We start from the raw sequence: 19,211 nt of genomic DNA, 5'->3' as shown, positions 1-19,211 counted from the left end.
GAACCATGGAAAAAACCCCGGGATCACAGACTGTGAATACTGGAAACAGACTCTGGGGCAGTCAGCAAGGTAGTTAATTAACTGTCTTGGAATAGCTGAACCAGTTCCCTAGTCTTCAGAGCTGCTGGCTCAGGCATATCCTCCTATGCTAGGGCCAGGAGAATACCTCTCTAAAGGAGCTACATGACCTGTCACTAGATACCTCTAGAGTCAGCACTGGGCTAGAAAGAGAAGTAAGGCAATGCTCTAAGTAACTTCCATCATCCCAACAGACAGAGAGATCCTTGGGGAAAACACAAATGATTGGACATTTTCCTCTTTATCTGTGTCTTTGTGTCTCTCCAGACACTTTTGCCTCTTTATGAATTTCAACTCCCTTTTTCTAACTATTTCTTACATACCCTTTATTTTCCTGCAATGAAAATTATAATTTACCTAACTATACCTATAATTTATAAAAATCAATGGCATGCTAATGTACTATAGAGGAGAAATAAGAGGGAGGTGATTTATAATAAAAATGATATATATTTCAATATGTAAATGCTTTAGTACAACTATACTAGGATATATAATGTAGTCATCAGATGCCTGCACCTAAACAGAGAATCACCATAAATGTGGCAACCATGAATGTAGACTGATACAGAAACACTGTATTGTCATTTTAAATAGCATGAGCAGATTGTCATTAGTAATGTTCAAATGATTGTCCAAAATGGTGACCAATGGTAAAGTTCTGAAGAGAAGAAAGTAAAATCTTCCATCAATTTATACACTAGGTACAAGCCTAGGAAATGTAATGTATATTAAAACTATGCAAAAATATTTGGGGTTTATCTAAAAATGGAATTTTGTTCCAGATTTGAATAATTAAAAATAGATGTTTTACCACCATAAATCTCTAGTAGGGCATTTAAACATTATACAGGACACAGAACAATTCTGTGTTGCACAGGACTGTTGGGTGCATCCTATAATGATAGGATGTTCAGCATTCCTAGTACCCTTTCACTAAATGCCAAAAATATCCCCAAACCCTGTGACAATAGATAATGCCTCACAAATTTCCAAAAATGCCCCCTAGGTGTAATACCATTCTTAGTGGGAACCTCTATTGTTGATCCTTGTTTAAAATATGAACCAACAACCAATAATCACCTAATAATGGTCCAAGGGTGAGAAGAACTACGTAACAGGGAGATTCTGAAGAGAGAGAGAAAAAGTCTTTAATTAAATAAACATAATGTAATATTCTAATATTCTGAAGATAGCTATATTATATTCTTGAAATAAAATGGAGTTATTATCCTTAAAGAATAAATAACACATTGCATTCATAACACAAGAAGTAGTTGCATGCAATAAAGCGTTTTTTTTTTTTTTCAAGACACGGTCTCACTCTACTACCCAGGCTGGAGTGCAGTGGCTCAATCTCGGCTCACTGCGACCTCCTCCTCCCCCATCCCCCATCACTCCCACCCCCAGGTTCAGGTGTCTCAGCCTCTCAGGTAGCTGAGACCACAGGTGCACACCACCATGCCTGGCTATTTTTTTATTTTTAGTAGAGACAGGGTCTCTCCATGTTGCCCAGGCCTGGTCTTGAACTCCTGGACTCAAGCAATCCACCCGCCTCGGCCTCCCAAAGTGTTGGAATTACAGCCATGAGCCACCGCATCTGGCCAGAAAAGAGCTTTTAAAAAGTATTTTACGTTTCCTTTTTCACTAAATGAAGATATTACTCAAAAAAAGTTGTTTGATTATTAAATAATATAATTTATTTGAAGCACCTACCTATCACATTCCTAGCACAAAAAACATACTCGGGAGTAAGTTTTGAATTGTGGTTGAACTATAGACATAGCACTTTTTTAAAAATAAGTTGTTCCATTTACCATTGCTGCAGAACAAATCAACCCAAAAGTTAATGGCTTAAACCAGCAATTTAGTATTGTCTCTCATGGTCCTGTTGGTTAACTAACTGCACTCAGCTAGGCAGCTCATGTTAGAGCACTCTCCCGTGGTTGCAGTCAGATGTCTGTTGGGGTTGCAGTCATCTGATGACTCTACTGGGCTGGACATCTAAGATGGGAGCTCATCTTTGGCTATCAACTGGAACACCTACCTATATTTGGCCTCCCTAGCATGGTGACCTCAAGGTAGTTAAACTTCTTGTGTGGTGGCTCAAGGCTCCAGCATAGGTATTTCAGTGAGCAAGACAAAAGCTGTATCAATTTTTATGACCCAGCCTCAGAAGTCACACAGCCTCACTTTCACCATATTCTGTTCATCAATGCAAATTTGAGGTGATGGGACTTAGACTCCACCCATGTATGGGAAAGTGACAAGATCTCTTTATAGAAGAGCATATAGTCAGAAGTTATTATTGTGGCCATCTTTAAAGAATAAAATGTGATACGTTAGTATATGTTAAATGCAAGTTAATTTAGTTGGGATGGCTCAGTAAACATTATTACAAGTACCCATTAATGTATGGCATATTAGTAGATTAGTGTGTTAGATTTTGGTTGTTTTTCTGTCTCTTTCCTAATGTCACCTTACCTGCTAGTTGTCTTTCTGCTTGCTTCTAACATTCCACCATCCCTCTAGTTTGCCACTTTTAATCTTCCCCATGCTGGGAAATAGATGAAAAGAGAATGAGAGACAGAGAAAGAAAGATGTAAACGTCCATGTTAATTAACTATGAAAATGATGTTTTCAGTACAGTTCTGGGTATTAGATGGCTTGGCTTGGTATGGGGTAACATTCAAAGACCCTCTGGGATAAGTTCTGATTTCACAACTGTGTTATGGAGGATTGGAAACTATGCCTCTCATAGTGTCTACTCAATTTTCACAATAAGTATATACTTAAAAATTTGTATTACCTAATACGTTTGTAAAAATCAAATTATATGTCAAAAACTCATAAGGGCTAATTATGTGAAGAAATTCTGTGGGTTTTAGGAGGAATGAAAATAATCACTCCTAATGTGTTATGTGTAAGTTCAGAATTTTATATATCAGACATTTTTATGTTGGGGTGGCAACAGTGTAGGGAAACACCTGCATAGACATAGCCCAGTGGACATTAACATCATTAATTTTCATTACCTTGCTAACATTAACTTGAATATCTGTCAAAAATGATTATTCAAAGAAAATATTTGAAATTCAGCAGAACTTATTTCGAAGAAAATTTAAAAATTTCATCTGCACTTTTTTTCCCCCAATGATAGTCAGTAATTTGCATGCTGGTTATAAATTAATTATGCAATCAGGTTTTTAAAATTTTATTTTAATTTTATTTTCAATTGACAAGTAATAATTGTATGTATGCATGGGGTACGTAGTGATATTTTGATACACATAATATATAATAGTCCGATAAGAGTAACTAGCATATCTATCATCTCAAACATTGAGCATTTCCTTGGGTTGGGAACATTAAATATCCCCCTTCTAGCTATTTCAAACTATGTAGTACATTATTGTTAACTATACTCATCCTGCACTAGTATAGAGCACTAGAACTTATTCATTCTATCTAGCTGTAATTTTTTATTCTTTAACAAATCTCTCCCTATCCCCTGTTCTCCCCGTCCTTCCAGTCTCTAGTACCCTCTGTTTTACTTTTCACTTCTATGAGATCAACTTTTTTATTCATATGCGGGGACACACACACACACACACACACCGTGTTTTCCTTATCCATTCATCTGTTGTTGGACACTAAGATTGATTCCATATATTGGCTATTGTGAATAGTGCTGCAATATACATGGCAGGATGTCTCTTCGATATGCTGACTTTCTTTTCTTTGAATAAATGCCCAGTAGTAGGATTGCTGACTCATATTGTAGTTCTATTTTCGTTTTTTGAGGAACCTTTATACAGTTCTCCATAGTGGCTGTACAAGTTTACATTCCCACCAGTGGTGTACAAGGGTTCCCTTTTCTCTGCATCTTCTCCAGCATTTACTTTGTGTGTTTTCGATAATAGTCATCTTAACTAGGGTGTAATGATAACTCATTGTGGATTTGATTTGCATTTTCCTGCTGATTAGTGATGTTGAGCATTTTTTGTCTATTTGCTGGCCATTTATATGTCTTCTTTTGGGAAATGTCTGTTCAGATCATTTGCTCACTTTGTAAATCAGATTGATTGGTTTTTTGCTGTTGATTTTCTGATAGTAGTTTGAGTTTCTTGTGTATTCTGGATATTAATTCCCTGTCAGATGAGTAGTTTGCAAATATTGTCTCCAATTCTATAGGTTATCTTTTCACTCTTGATTATTACCTATGCTGTGCAGAAGGTCTTTGGTTTGATATAATCTCATTTGTTTATTTTGCTTTTGTTGCCTGTGCTTTTGAGGTCTCATTCATAAAATCTTTTCCCAGACCATTGTCTTGAAGTGTTTCCCCTGTTTTTTCTCTTCGTAGTTTTATAGTTTCAGATCTTACATTTAGGTCTTTGCTTCATTTTGAGTTGATTTTTGTATAGGGTGAGATGTCATTCATCTGCATATGGATATCCAGTTTTTCCAGTACCATTTATTGAAGAGACTATCCTTTCCCCAGTGCTTTTGGCACCTTTATCAAAAATCAGTTGGCTGCAAATATGTGGATTAATTTCTGGGTTGTCTATTCTGTTTCATTGGTCTGTGTGTCTGTTTTTAGGCCAGTCCCATGCTGTTTCAATTACTGTAGCTTTGTAGTATATTTTGAAGTCTGGTAGTGTGATGTCTCCAGCTTTGTTCTTTTTGCTCAGGAGTGCTTTGGCTGTTCAGGGTCTCTTGTGGTTCCATCCAAATTTTAGAGTTTTTTTCTATTTCCATGAAGAATGTCATTGGTATTTTGATGGGGATTGCATTGAATGTGTAGATTGCTTTGGGTAGTATTGTCATTTTAACAGTATTATTAATAATTATTCTGATCTGTGAGCATGGGATGTCCTTCCATTTGTTTATAGCCTCTTCAGTTTCTTCCATGTGTATTTTATAGTTTTCCTTATAAAGGTATTGTCTCTTGCAAGGGTTACGCTTTGATGTTTAAAACTAGCAAATCTATGTTGTCCTTTTATTTAGAAATATAATTGCTAATGTTGGCACATTTTGCCAGCACTTTTTATAGGTTTATATGACATAGCTTTTCAAGTTTAATAATTCAGATTAAATTCAACTGATTTTCTTTCTCTTTAAGCAGCAGCTTTTTCTGCATGGAAAACAGAAAATTACAAACTACCATGAGGTAGATAATTCAGCCACAACCCTCACCTCGTTTTCTTTCTTTGCCTTGACCATCTGGTTATTTCAAGTTACAATTTGAAATTTTTACTTGGGTAATTGCCTCTACTTTCTTCTTAATATAATAAGTGTTCTCTAGGATGTTATACTATGGGATTTTCTCAGAAAGCTGAAGGGTAAGGTTTCTTGGCTCTTACAGCTTAAAACCAGTCTCTAAGGAATATCTAGAAGACAATTCTGTCACCCAGGCTGGAGTGCAGTGATGTGATCCTGGCTCACCGCAAACTCTGCTTCCTGGGTTCAAGCAATTCTCCTGCCTTAGCCTCCTGAGTAACTGGGATTACAGGTGCCTGCCACCATGCCCGGCTATTTTTTGTATTTTTAGTAGAAACAGGGTTTCACCATGTTGGCCAGGCTGGTCTCAAACTCCTGACCTCAAGTGATCCATCTGCCTTGGCCTCCCAAAGTGCTGGGATTACAGGCATTAGCCACCACGCCAGGCCTAGAAGACAATTCCAAACCTTTCCTGGATCGTGGACTCCATTGGAATCTGATGAAAACCCTCTTCCCAGAAATGTGAGATTACACACATTTTGCATCCATTTTCAGAGTATTTACAAACCCCTACCTAAGACTCTCCCATGTATAAGGAACATGAATGCTTTTCACATCATTGCACACATGGTCATCCCAGCATCACCAGAATACCTCTAACAGTGGAGAAGTGTGTAAATCATAGAGGCAGGCTGGAAGGAAGCAGCAGTTTGAATACATGTAAACAATGCTCCACAGAATCTCTGATGTTCCTTAGAGATGCTCCACAGAGCACCCCAATTGTTCATCCAATTTCACTAGCCAAATTACTTAACGTCTAGGTCTGTTTTTGCATATAAAAAGTGGATCTCATAATATCAAAGTGGCAGGATTGAAAGATTAAATAGTACATATCAAATTCCCAAAAGACCCTCTGGTAGGGTAAGATGTTCCCTATATGGATATTGTTGTTGCTACTGCTGCTGCCACTGCCATGACTACTGCTGGTGCCACATTATTGTTATTTAAAGTAATTAATTTAATTTTACTTTCTCCCTATGGTAGGTATTAAATTATTATTGTGTAAAGCTTCTTTCAACTTGGATACATTTGAAAATATGGTAGATGAGAGCTTTTCATAATATGTATCATTTAATGTTATTATTGATGTTGAATTAGAATGTAATTGTCACAGGAAACTGTGGCTAAATGTCTTAATCAGCATCTTATCTTTTGGTTGTTTATTGCTAACTGTGAGGAAACTTTTGTCTATTCTATCATTATTTATAGTGAAACAGTCTGAAAACAGAATAGGCATTTTTATTTAGTGTTGGAATCCCTGGAGATGCTTCTATTGATCTCCTTATGTTTACGTGTTCTATATCAGTATAATGCCTTTGTGTAGTTTTTATTCGAAATAAAATAGTTTTGAACTGCATGTTCAGAACTGCAATTTCTGTTTAACTGACATATAGATTGACAAAATGGTTATGTAACAAAAGAGGCAGTTCTATCATTAAAAATACATAATAAGAAAAAGTCTGGCCAGATAAACCAAATGAGGTCTTTAATAAAAAGAGAATATATTGACTTCTTGTTAAATTGGCAGCATAATCACAGGCCTCTAACTACCTTCCTTCAGGCCTCATGGAAATGATAACTAGAATACAAAATAGGGCAAAAATCTTCAAAAGCACTAACAGTTACAGGTGAATCCTAAAAACTTTTTAATATAGGAGAGGTAGGACCACATGGAAGGAAAGCAGGAAGGGTCAACCTGTTGCTCCCACTGCTAAACAACAGTAGCGATTGTGGGAATAACTGGCTGGCAGGAACCCTGGCAGGAGGACACTCTTAATATGTTCTGAGTTGAAGGAGTAATGAATAAAGTCAAAGACAGGCTGGGGGTATGGGACAGATGATCTCTTTTCACTCTTTTTTATCTTAGTGAGTCAATGGCATTTGTTGAACTCCTCAGGTTCACACAGATTATTTGTCAAGCAGAAGGCCAACTGGGGCTTGATCCTTTAGAAAGCGGAGATACACTTTAGATCTGACAGACACGGGGGCATACAGGAAGCTTTAAGTGTAAGAGGAGCTGTCACGACAGCTTCAGCACCAAAAGCCACATCGCTCTGCACAGCCACCTCTTGTTCTAAGTCACTTTTCACCCCACTCAGACTGCTGAGTCATCCTTAAACTCACAATGCAAGGGTACATTTCACCCAGAGGTTTGAGAGGGTAATTCCAACAACAATTTGGTCAAATTTTAGGGCAATCAAAGGGTCTACACATTCTTTAAAAGGTCAAAAACCAGTTCTGAGTACAGAGTTCTCTAAATTCAAGCTTTTATGAATAAAAATGTATGACATATATAACATGTATATATACACACACATCTCATTCAAGCTATTCGAGCTCTTATAAACAAATGCATACATATACATATTAATATATGATTATGAAAAGGTCCACAGTATTAAAGCCAGGAAATATAGCTGTCAAGATTCACAATGGACTTCAGGATCAAGATAGAAGAGGGATCTCATGCTAAAACCTTCCCAGTCTGCTCTTACACATAGAAATGACATTTTAAATTGTGTGTGTGTATGTGTGTGTGTGTGTGTGTGTGTGTGTGTGTGTTTAGATAAAAAACAAGAAAGGAATATCACCTTGCGTCAGAAACAATATGAAACTATCATGATAAGTAGGATTTTAAGCTTCAGAGATTTCACAGAATTGAGATCAGCAGTTGGAGCTAAGGTTTCTACACCCATGAGGCCCTAAATGATGCCTAAGCAAAGGAAGCAAGGGGCAGGAATCCTTCTGTAGAGAATATACTTTGTTTTCTTAAATTACTTATATATTAGGCATTTTAAAAAATCCCTCCAGTTTAGGAGCCATCTGGGCCTGCCACTAATTAAAGTTGAAAGTAAACATTCCATCCACTCCAGGTGGGGAATATAAATTGGCATGAGACATCCTTGGGAATCAGTTTTGCAGTATATATCAAGAGCTTTTTAAATATCCATTTGGAAGGTTTTTGTGAAAGTTAAAATGTTTTTAATGGTCGTAAGTTCTCACTCAATAACCCCACCTCCCACCTGTTACTATTTGCAAAAAAGATGTGTATAAGTATATACATGTACTTTTATTACTGCATTTCTTATACGGATTGAACATCCCAAATCTGAAATCCCAAATTTGAAATGCCCCAAAATCCAAAACTTTTGAGTGCAGATATGGCCCCAGAAGTGGAAAAATTCACACCTGACCTCATATGATGGGTTGTAGTCAAAACGCAGGAGCATAACACAGTTTATTCAGCATCCCCAAGAGAAAAAAAACTAACAAAACGAAACAAAACACCCTCCCAGCCCACTTCAGCTTTGATATATTTTTTTCTGAGCAAGCATGATGGTGATGCCAGACAACCACAGATTGTCCACATGGTTGACCAGAATAGTGACACCTTTGCTTTCTGATGGTTCAATGTTTACAAATTTGGTTCATGCACACAATTGTTACAAATATTCTATAAAAGCTGTGTAAAAGGTGCTTATGAAACAAATGAATTTTATGTTTTAGTGTTGGGTCCCATTCCTAAGATACCTCATTATGTATATGCAAATATTCCGAAATCCTAAATACTTCTGGTCCAAGCATTTCAGATAAGGGGTACTCAACCTGTAATATCAAAAATATGGATGTTACCATTATTCTAACGGAACTCACTCAGGAATGGAAAATCAAACATCCTTATCTTTTCACTTATTAGTGGGAGCTAAGACATGAGAACGCAAAGACATAAGAATGACACAATGGACTCTGGGGACTTAGTGGGAAGGATGGGAGGGGGTTAAGAGATAAAAGACTACACATTAGGTGCAGTGTACACTGCTCGAGTGATGGCTGCACCAAAACCTCAGAAATCACACCTAAAGAACTTATCCATGTAACCAAACACCCTGTTCCCCCAAAATTATTGAAATAATAACAATAAATAAATAAATGAAATGAAATACATAACATTTTGAAAATATTTCTATTAACAGTAAAAAAGTCCTAATTTTTCTCAGTAAAGAAAGATCATGATTTTGTATTTTATTAACAACAGTGTAATTTAGTATGTTTCATTACTCTGAAAAATCTTTAGCATATTATTTTAGGCAACAAAAGAAATGAATGTTCAACTTTTACAGGTTGGTTCAATATCTTTGTTATTTTTACTCAACCAATTGAAAATAAGACTGTCAAGCGGGGACCATCTGATTGCATATATTTGTCTGTGCAAGCCTCCTGCATCACTTCAGGTGTTCTATCTGAAATCAGCAATATATTAACTTTTAAGAAGAATGTGAGTAGTAGCTGCCTTTTTTTGTTACATCTGAAGCTAATTAGAAGTTACGTAAGCAGATTAGAAAAGGTTTTCTGAGAAAAAAGGGAAAAGCAGTACTGTAACATTTTAAAGGCCTTGGATGGGATTTGTCTTTTAAATTCTTCCCTTCTTTACGAGCTAAAGCTCAGACTTGATATGGCATCTTCTCATTCTACTTCTTCTGGACCTCAGACATTCATCATTCTTTGCCTCATTTCTCACTCTATCGCCCAGGCTGGAATGCAGTGGCACAATCTCGGCTCACTGCAACCTCTACCTCCTCTAAATTCAAGGGATTCTTAATTGGGGTCCCCAGAAGCAACCCTGGAGGGTTAGAGATGGAGTCTTGCTGTGTCGCCCAGACTGGAGTGCAGTGGCATGATCTTGACTCACTGCAACCTCCACCTCCTGGGTTCAAGGGATTCTCGTGCCTCAGCCTCCTGAGTAGCTGGGATTACAGGTGTGTTCCACCATGCCCAGCTAAGTTTTGTATTTTTAGTAGAGACGGGTTTTGCCATGTTGGCCAAGCTGGTCTTGAACTCCAGGCCACAAGTGATCTGCCCGCCTCGGCCTCCCAAAGTGCTGGGATAATAGGCCTGAGCCACTGTGCCCAGCCAAAACTCTGTTTCTTTAATGAAAGTCAGCTATTAATATTTAGAATGGACATTATGGTATTTTCCTGTACACAAAGTAATTATGCTATTTTGTGTCCTAGAATTGGGATGATGTTCCAAGCATTAGATAATAGCCTATGTGATTCTGTCATTTGAGATAAATTTTACCTGTTTTTGTAAAACAGACCTGTTGTCTGCTGACTTGATTATTCAAAGCCAGATAATAACCACAACAAATATTTGTGGCACTTTGCCATTCAAGGAAATGGCTAACTCACATATTCTCCTGTGTTGTTTCAAACTGAAAGTAGGTCACTGCTGTAAGGTTCCATTAAGAAAATATATCAAATTTAATCTTGGGTGATTGAACTTTAAGTTGGCAAAATATTGCCAGCAACAAGAGAAATAATTCTTTTCCTGGTACAATTTTATTTCCAGAAAAAATGAGTTAAAGAGAAAAACATATCACTTAAGAAAAGGTAATGATTTACATTCATTATTTCATTCCTTCCAGAACTAGTTGTTGAGTATCTACAATGGGCCAGACCCTAGGATAACAACACAAACAAGGCCCTTGCTATCAAGCTGCTTGGTAAATTGTAGTAGACAGAGATGGACAAGCAAGTTAACAAATAAATTTTAAAAAGTAATTGTAGACAGTGATGAGTGTTATGCGTATAATAAAACCAGATGACGTATTAGGAAAGATGAGTAAGTGGGGATGCTACATTAGATTAATTGACAAATAAGTCTGCTTTGAAGAGGTAACATTGCATCCCAGACTCAGCCGGCAACAAAAACTATGGGAAGGACCTTTCAGGCCCAGTACAAAAGCTGTGAGATAGGAACAAACTTGACATATTTGAGGGACAGGGAAAAAAAAAAAAAGCCAGTGTATCTTATACGTATGAGCAAGCAGGAGAGTAGCACGAGATAAGGGTGGATGTATAGCAAGAAGCCAGATAATACAAGGCTTTGAACACCATACTAAGGAGTTTGGATTTTATTTTAAGTGTCATAGGAAGGCAGAAGGAGTGACATGATATGGTCTACATTTTAAAAGATCCTTTGGGTGTTTATTTAAAACTGAGCTCTAAGGTAGCAAGAGTGAAGAAAGCAGGAAGACTAGTTGGCTATTGCAGTGATTGAGGTGGGAGATGGTGGTAACTTGGGCTCGGTTTGAAGTAACAGCTAACAAATATTTATTTTTTAAAAAGGATTAGTAATGTGTCAGCATGTTTAACTTTTTGGAACACCTGAAATTCGGTATTAATTTTTAAACTTCCCTATTCATGTGCACATTGGTTCAATGAGTAAACAAAAGTCCGGTAGCACAGACAGATCTGCTGTCATCTTGGATCTTAGACTACTCCATGTTTTTCTATTGTGCCTTCTCTGCACTAATCAACTATTGGGTATTTGCTTTTTTCGTCAAACAAATTCCTAAAAAAGTGCCGAAATTATTTAATGCCACCAGATATATAGCAGCAATCTATTAATCTCTGTTGGTACACAGCAAGCAAACATAGACAGTTCTTCACTCATAGAAATCAGGAAGCCATGATATTTCTAGTGTTTAACATACAAAAACAAATATCTAGTGTGAATCAATCCCAAAGCTCCCACATATTGTGGGTTTTCACAGAAGATCATTTCCAAGAAACTATTTCAGATATATACTTTAATCACATACACTACTGATAGCCTTAAGATATGAAGGCACAGCTAGACAAACAAGACTTAATTCCCACTACAGGCAGGACTATAGTAGTTGTCAAGGGGATTGCAGGATGTAGACTATCTAGTATTTAATCAAGTAAAATCTATATACCTTACTACTAACGTGTGAACAGTCTATCACATAAAATGGTTACAAGCACAAAGGCCGAAAAAATGCAAGAACTGCTTCTAAGATTCTAGAAGGCATCAGTGGTAAAATAGAGTCAATTATCACTTTTTCAAAAGATGAAACTCTGATTCTTTTCACAATTAGAACTGACTATAATGATAGAATGCCTGAAGTATAGTGCATGTTTCAATCCTATAACTGGACAAACAAAACGTAAATGATGCCGGTAAGAAACATCTTCCCTCAAGGCCTGAAAATCTCCTCATCCAAACTGAATGCATTATTTTGGGTTAGTGGAATAGGTATTTTCCAGAGTTCACATGAGGACAAAATATTAACAGCTCATCTCAGAAAAGGCGGCAGTACTAAAATCTGTGCAGTAAGAGCTTTCATAATTATTTGTCATGATAAAATAGTTCAGTTTGGATCCAGAAGTTCAGTTCTTGCCTTCAACAACAGAGTATTAATATTACTGTTACAGATAATATTTTAAAAAATAATAACATTAACACAAAAGGTTTTAAATTTTTATCAGTTTTGCACTTCTAAAGTTCTGTTTTACATTAATATGTCCTCACAGCAACCCTGTGAGAGAGACATTATTCTTTTTAGTTTAAAAGATATGGAAAGATCAAAGCTCATAGAACTTAATGATTTGCTTGTCACAAGTTTGGAAAGGGGACAATGTGAGAATCCTAATTCAGGTCTTCTAATTCTCAGTCCAGGGTTCCTAATAAATCCTGTGAGTCTCATAGGAATGTAGTTAAGACATTATGTCACAATTGAACTGGTAATTATTTTTTTGTCTTTTAAAGAATATAAAATAGCATGGTGTGTTAAAATTGATGGCACCTTAGATTTGGTGAAATATGTTGACCTCTCTGAGTATTCGCTTCCTGTCTCTGAAGTCAGGGTACAGTCTGCATATGGTTGTCTCAAGGATTAAGTGACCTACTATGAAAGTGCTTTGCTCTGTAACTATAGGTTTATAGGGGTTTTGTGTGTTTGGGTATTGTTTTGTTTTGTTTTTTTAGACAAGGTCTCATGCTGTTGCCCATGCTGGAGTGCAGTGGTGTGATCACAGCTCACTGCAGCCTCAACCTTCCTGGCTCAAGTGATCCTCCCACCTCAGCCTCCTGAGTAGCTGGGACTACAGGCACACACCACCACACCCAGATAATTTTTGGAATTTTTTGTAAAATGGGATTTTGCCATGTTGTCCAGGCTGGAGTTTATGTTTTAGAGTTCAATTTGTATTTCAATTAGAATCATTAAATAAAATACACTTCATCTTACCTAATTTTCATGACTTACAAGTATTCAGGATAAAGCAATAGATTGCATTGCCTCAAGAAGCTTTTTCAGTCTGCTATAAGATATCTCCCTCACTGATAACATTGATCTTCTCAGGAGATAGGATAGGGAGATTATCTGTTTTTTATTAGAAACTTTTATATGGCTTTTTTTTTTTTTTTTAAGAGCAAGCATTTGTTACTGCTGAATTTTAAAGCTTATTTTTTAAGTAAAAGAATTTTTAAGCATCATGGAGATCTCACAGTAAGAAACAAAAGCTCTCTTTGGGACTATTTACATAACAATACGTAAAGAGGGAATAATAAATATGCCTAGGTAAAGATCTTAAAACTGGGGATGCACTCCTCCATAAAGTGAGCTTAAACCTCCAGACAGAGTTAACAGCTCTTTGCTCAAACCTGTATTATTGCTCTTTTCATATTGCTTTGTAATTATCTGTTTGTATGTTTTTCTTCTCACTTAATTTTGTCCTTAACTGCTTTGCATCTTTAGTGACAAGCACAGTGCTGACCTCATAATAAGTGAATAATAAATCTTTGTTGAATGACAAAAAAAAAATGAAGATGTAAAGTCAACAACTGAATCTTTAATAGTTTTTTTTTTCTGAAAATATGTGACCTTTTCCAACTGGCATTATTGATAAAAAATTATAAAGCAATTAGTTCTTGGGACTACACAGTGCTATTTGTGTTTCCCATTTCTTTTATAATAACTCCAGAATTCTAATGAAAGTGAAAGTCGAAAGTAGAATAGGAAAAATATTCAGAGTGAGAAAACTTGCTTCTTAGCCAAGTTATTTTACAACCTTAAATAAATTATTCAACCTCACTTTTGCCCCATTTATAAAATGGGAAAAATGATGTATTTGTCTCTAAGCATTATAGGATAAAAATGAAGTAACATTTGTAAAAAATTGCCTGTAGTTTTTACTACAGATAAATAAAATAAATTAGTTCACACCCTAATTCTATTTTTATCCAAAAAGTAGATTCATTTTTACTTGTAGAGAAGCAGAGTAGTGAAAAGATCATATGCTATAAAGTTCAAATGCCAGCTCTATGGCATAATAGATTTGGCTTTGAGAATTCTATAAGCTAGCTGAGTCTCATTTTTTTTTTCATCTATGAAGATGGAGATATCACCAACCCATAGGTTTGTCCTGAGGATTAAAGCTAATGTATCTGAAGTGGCCAGCTCATTGAAAATATTATGGCTCACATCTGGTAGGTACTTAATATTCTCATTATCATCATCACCATTATAATCTTCATTTTTCATTGTCATTGCGTAAAAGGCTTATTTTGTCCTTACAGCCTTAAACCATTATCTTCTGCACCTCCTTTTTTTTAAGAACTGGAAACCCTGGAAGATAATGAACAATTTCTACTAATGTAGATTTCTATGATCTATCGTTACATTACTTATTTGGGAACATGTGAGAAACTGTGTGCTAAAACCCTGGAAAACAATTGCAAAGTAACATTTCATGCTTTCAAGTGGCAGTAATTTTAGGTAAGAAATCAGTCTTCAACTCAAATTTATTTAATGGATATAAAGATTGAAATAATAAAGAAGTTTATATCTAACTGGCAACCTCAAAGGCCCCCTGGAAACATTTCATACAATCTTATATATGGAATGAAGGAAGCCTTGCTGAACTTGTATAGAAAATGGAAATACTAAAATTACATAGGGATGAGGTCTAAATAGCCAGTAGTTCCCTGCAAACCCATAAACTAGATATTCACAGGCATTTCATCCATGTGAGGTAGGAGTAAGCCATATAGATACCTGAAGGAAAAGTGTTCCAGACAGAAGGAACAGCAAGTAGAAAGGCCCTGAGGCAGGAGTGTGCCTGGTGTGTTTGAGAAAAGCAAAGAGAATAGTTTGGATTGAGAGGTCCAGTTCATTCTATCATGAAGCCCCCAGTTTAATTGTCTACTATCAGAAAGGCTGTACCTAATCACCTGTCTAATGTTGACCTTCTCTCCACCTCCAATACTCTATTTCACTCCCCTATTTTATTCTCTTCACAGCACTTTATTTGTTGTTTGTTTGTTTACTTGTTTATTTTCTACCTCCTTTAGTAAAATATAAGCTTCTTGAGAACAGTGATCTTGAACGTCTTCTTTACCACAATTAGGTAACACCTAGAACAGTGCCTGGTACATAGCAGGTATTCATGAGACACTCATATTTTATTATTGTGCTTAATATCTATTTAGTAAGCATATTTAATATTTAACAGATGAATGTTGAATATATATATTTTAATTTTATTTACTTAGGAATGAACTTAAAACAATGAGGCACCATTTTTATTCACCAGAGTGTCATATATTAACAATGATTGGTCATCTACAGTGTTAGTAAATATGTGGGGAAACCAGCACACTCATACACTGTTGATAGTTGTTTACTAGATTCAGCTTTTTTGGAGAGCAGTCTAGCTGTATCTCTAGGAATCTAAATGCACATTTTTTTGACCCTTCAGTTTCACTTCCAAAGTTTATATACAGAAATACCCATTTATATGCATAAATATAATACACAGATTATAATCATGTATTGGTTAATGACAGGGATATATTCTGAGAATATATCATTGGGCAATTTCATCATTGTGTAAATATCATACAAACAAGCCTCGGTGGTATAGCCTACTATCTATTTAGGCTATATGGCATATAGCCTATTGATCCTAGGCTTCAGGTATGTATAGCAAAAACTACTGAATACTGTATGCAATTATAATGCTAAGTATTGTGTATCTAAACATGAAAAAGGTACAGCAAAAATACAGTATTATGATCCTATAGAATCACTGCTGCAAATATGGTCTGTCATTGACTGAAACATGGTTATGCAGTACATTACTGTACCTACTTGTATGTACAAATAGATGTCAAATAGTCCGTTCTTTCCACAAATATTTGTTGAGTCCAATTTATCAGGCACTAAGAACATAGGCCAGCTTTGCTAATGTCCTTTAGTATAAAGCAAGCAGGTGAAGCTCAGTATTGAAGTAGGTAAAACTTGGAGGAAGAATAGAATCAACTCTTGTATATAGAGATCCTAAGTAGGTACCACATACCATCTGCTGAGACTTTCTGATTAAAATCTTTCTGTGGAAGGTTATACCTTTTTAACAGAGCAACACACCTTATAGAAGGGGAATAAGACTACAAAGTTTCCTGTACAGAAAGTGATGAATGTGAGTGAGGATGATACACCAATAATGAGCATGAGAGATGAAAAAAGGAAGAAACCAAAATAAAACCATTAGAGTGAACCTTAACTAGCCCAGGCATAAAAGGAGTATGAATGATGCCTTCTGAAAGTGGATCATTAGTGCCTGCCAACCTGTTGCAATACTGAAGCACTTCAACTATTTTAATATCTGCTGGAATTGTATTTCTACCAAAAGATGCTACAGAGGGTGTGATTGTTTAATTATGTACATATCTGGACATATATTACAGACTACATGGGCGCAGTTTTGTTTTGTTTTGTTTTAAACTTGGCTAAAATGAGTTTATTCTCATGTTTAGAGACTGTGGATGGGAACATAGCTTGTAGGGTAAGAAATCCTAAAAGGTTAACACTACTGTGTATGATTACTTATAGCCTAAATAAGGAAAAAGCATAAAAGTACACAAGTAAATCAAGGGAAGCTTAACAGAATTATTTAATGAACTTACGTGTTTAAACAAATATACAAAAGATGGACAAAGAAACAACCTAGAACTAACAAAAACTTTTACAAATAGTGTTAGGGAAGTTAAGGCCAGGATTAACTTAAACTTTGAAAAATAAAGATGAGAAGAACTACATTTAAAGCAATAATGGAAAAGTAGAAGAATTGGTTTTTAAAGGTAATACAGAGAGGAAGAGTCTAAAATTGTGTTGGACAAATTCTTTGGGTGGTTTCCATGATTCCTGTTTCCTGGTGTTCATGCCTTTGTGTGATCCTCTCCCCTGGAGTATGTTTGTGACCTGTGATTTGCTTGTAACTATACAATACAGCAAAGTTACAGGATGTACATGATTATATTGCATGAGATTTTAGTGCCAATTTTGCTGGAATCTTGCACTGTTTACTGGCTTCAAAGATATGAGCTGCTATGTTAGGAGACTCATAACAAGGAGCTGAGGACAGTCTCTGGATGAAGCCTTCAGTGCTCCCCAGTCAAGCCTCAGATGAGACCACAGCCATGCTCAACCTGTAGATTGAAGCCTTATGAGATCCTAAGTGGAGGACTCAGCTAAGCCATGCCCAGACTCCTGTGCTAGAGAAACCATGAGATAATATACATGTATTGTTTTAAGCTGCTATATGTGTGGTAGTTTGTTACACCACAATATAAATTAACACCATAAACTATTGCCATTTGCTTCTATCTTCCCAGTGGGAAAATGACCTTCACAGTGGCAAGGCTAGAATTTTTCCTGGATTAAAAAATATTGTTCTATTGGCATAAGGGATAGAAATTACATTATTAGGGCTTTTAGTCACTCTTCAGACTCCTTATGAGAGGTAAACATCCTCCCTACCCCCTTGACACTTTTCTGTCTAATCAAAAGAAATTTGGGGGAATTAGAAGGGTGATTTTTTACCATCTTAATTAAGACACCAGCCTCCAGAAGCAAACAGCAGCTGTTATATTAGAAATACCACTATGAATCTTCCTGAGAGAAATAGCTCTCCCTCCTTACCATCTGATATTGTCTTATTCAACTTAACATTTCTAGTACCTATCATGGTGCTTGACACAGTTGATACTCAATGATTAATGAATGAATTCCTCATTAAGTTATCTCATCCGAATGTATATACATTCAATAAGAAGGAGGGAAATTCACCCTTTTCCTGTAGCACATTTCCTTCTTAGACTTTTGGGGGTGAAAAAGCATACATGGTATTTATTTATATACAAGGAAGCATGAATGAACCATGAGAATACAGACATTAGTGAACTGCTTTTGTAAATAAAAGGAGCTTTAAAAACCTAATATGAATTCTGATTACTTCGTAATTCTCTTTATTTTTTTTCAATCTACAGAGTTTTGTATAGTTTTGTTTGAGACACATTCAGAGTTAGTAAATGCCAGAAACTTGTCTGATTCCAAATGATACTGACATAATGGACTCATTTGTTATGTCTATGTTCTCTATCTTTGCATCACATAAAAGTACAAACATTTTTATAACTTGACAATAATTGAAAACGAAATGCCTTTATCTTTTTCTTCATTTATTTTTAGCTTCCTTCTTTGTACACCCATGATGAAAACAAAATTTTAGCATTATTTATTGCTGTCAAATGCCTACATTGTATCTCATTACTAGCAATTTGTGAATTCCTTTTTTTTTTTTTTTTTTTTTTTGTACTTTAAGTTCTGGGATACATGTACAGAACTTGCAGGGTTGTTACATGGGTATACATGTGCCATGGTGGTTTGCTGTACCCATCAATCCTTTATCTACATTAGGTGTTTCTCCTAATGCTATCACTCCGCCAGCCTCCCACCCCCAGACAGGCCCTGGTATGTGATGTTCCCCTCTCTGTGTCCATGTGTTCTAATTGTTCAACTACCACTTATGAGTGAGAACATGCAGTATTTGGTTTTCTGTTCCTGTGTTAGTTTGCTGAGAATGATGGTTTCCAGCTTCATCCATGTCTCTGCAAAGGACATGAGCTCATCTTTTTTATGGCTGCATAGTATTCCATGGTGTATATGTATGACATTTTCTTTATCCAGTCTATCATTGATGGGC

General features: G+C 36.1%; 1 protein-coding gene across 2 annotated transcripts in view; it reads left to right on the top strand.

Annotated features, from left to right (window-relative positions):
• The window catches only part of STXBP4 (syntaxin binding protein 4), a 225,896-nt gene that overhangs the window by 127,727 nt on the left and 78,958 nt on the right, over positions 1-19,211 (top strand). The window lies entirely within an intron of this gene.

This window comes from Mandrillus leucophaeus, unplaced genomic scaffold (assembly GCF_000951045.1).
Source record: "Mandrillus leucophaeus isolate KB7577 unplaced genomic scaffold, Mleu.le_1.0 Scaffold20, whole genome shotgun sequence".
In the NCBI taxonomy this organism is placed as follows: Eukaryota; Metazoa; Chordata; class Mammalia; order Primates; family Cercopithecidae; genus Mandrillus; species Mandrillus leucophaeus.
The sequence above is the reverse complement of the archived record's forward strand: the minus strand, read 5'-3'. Positions and strand labels throughout refer to the sequence as shown.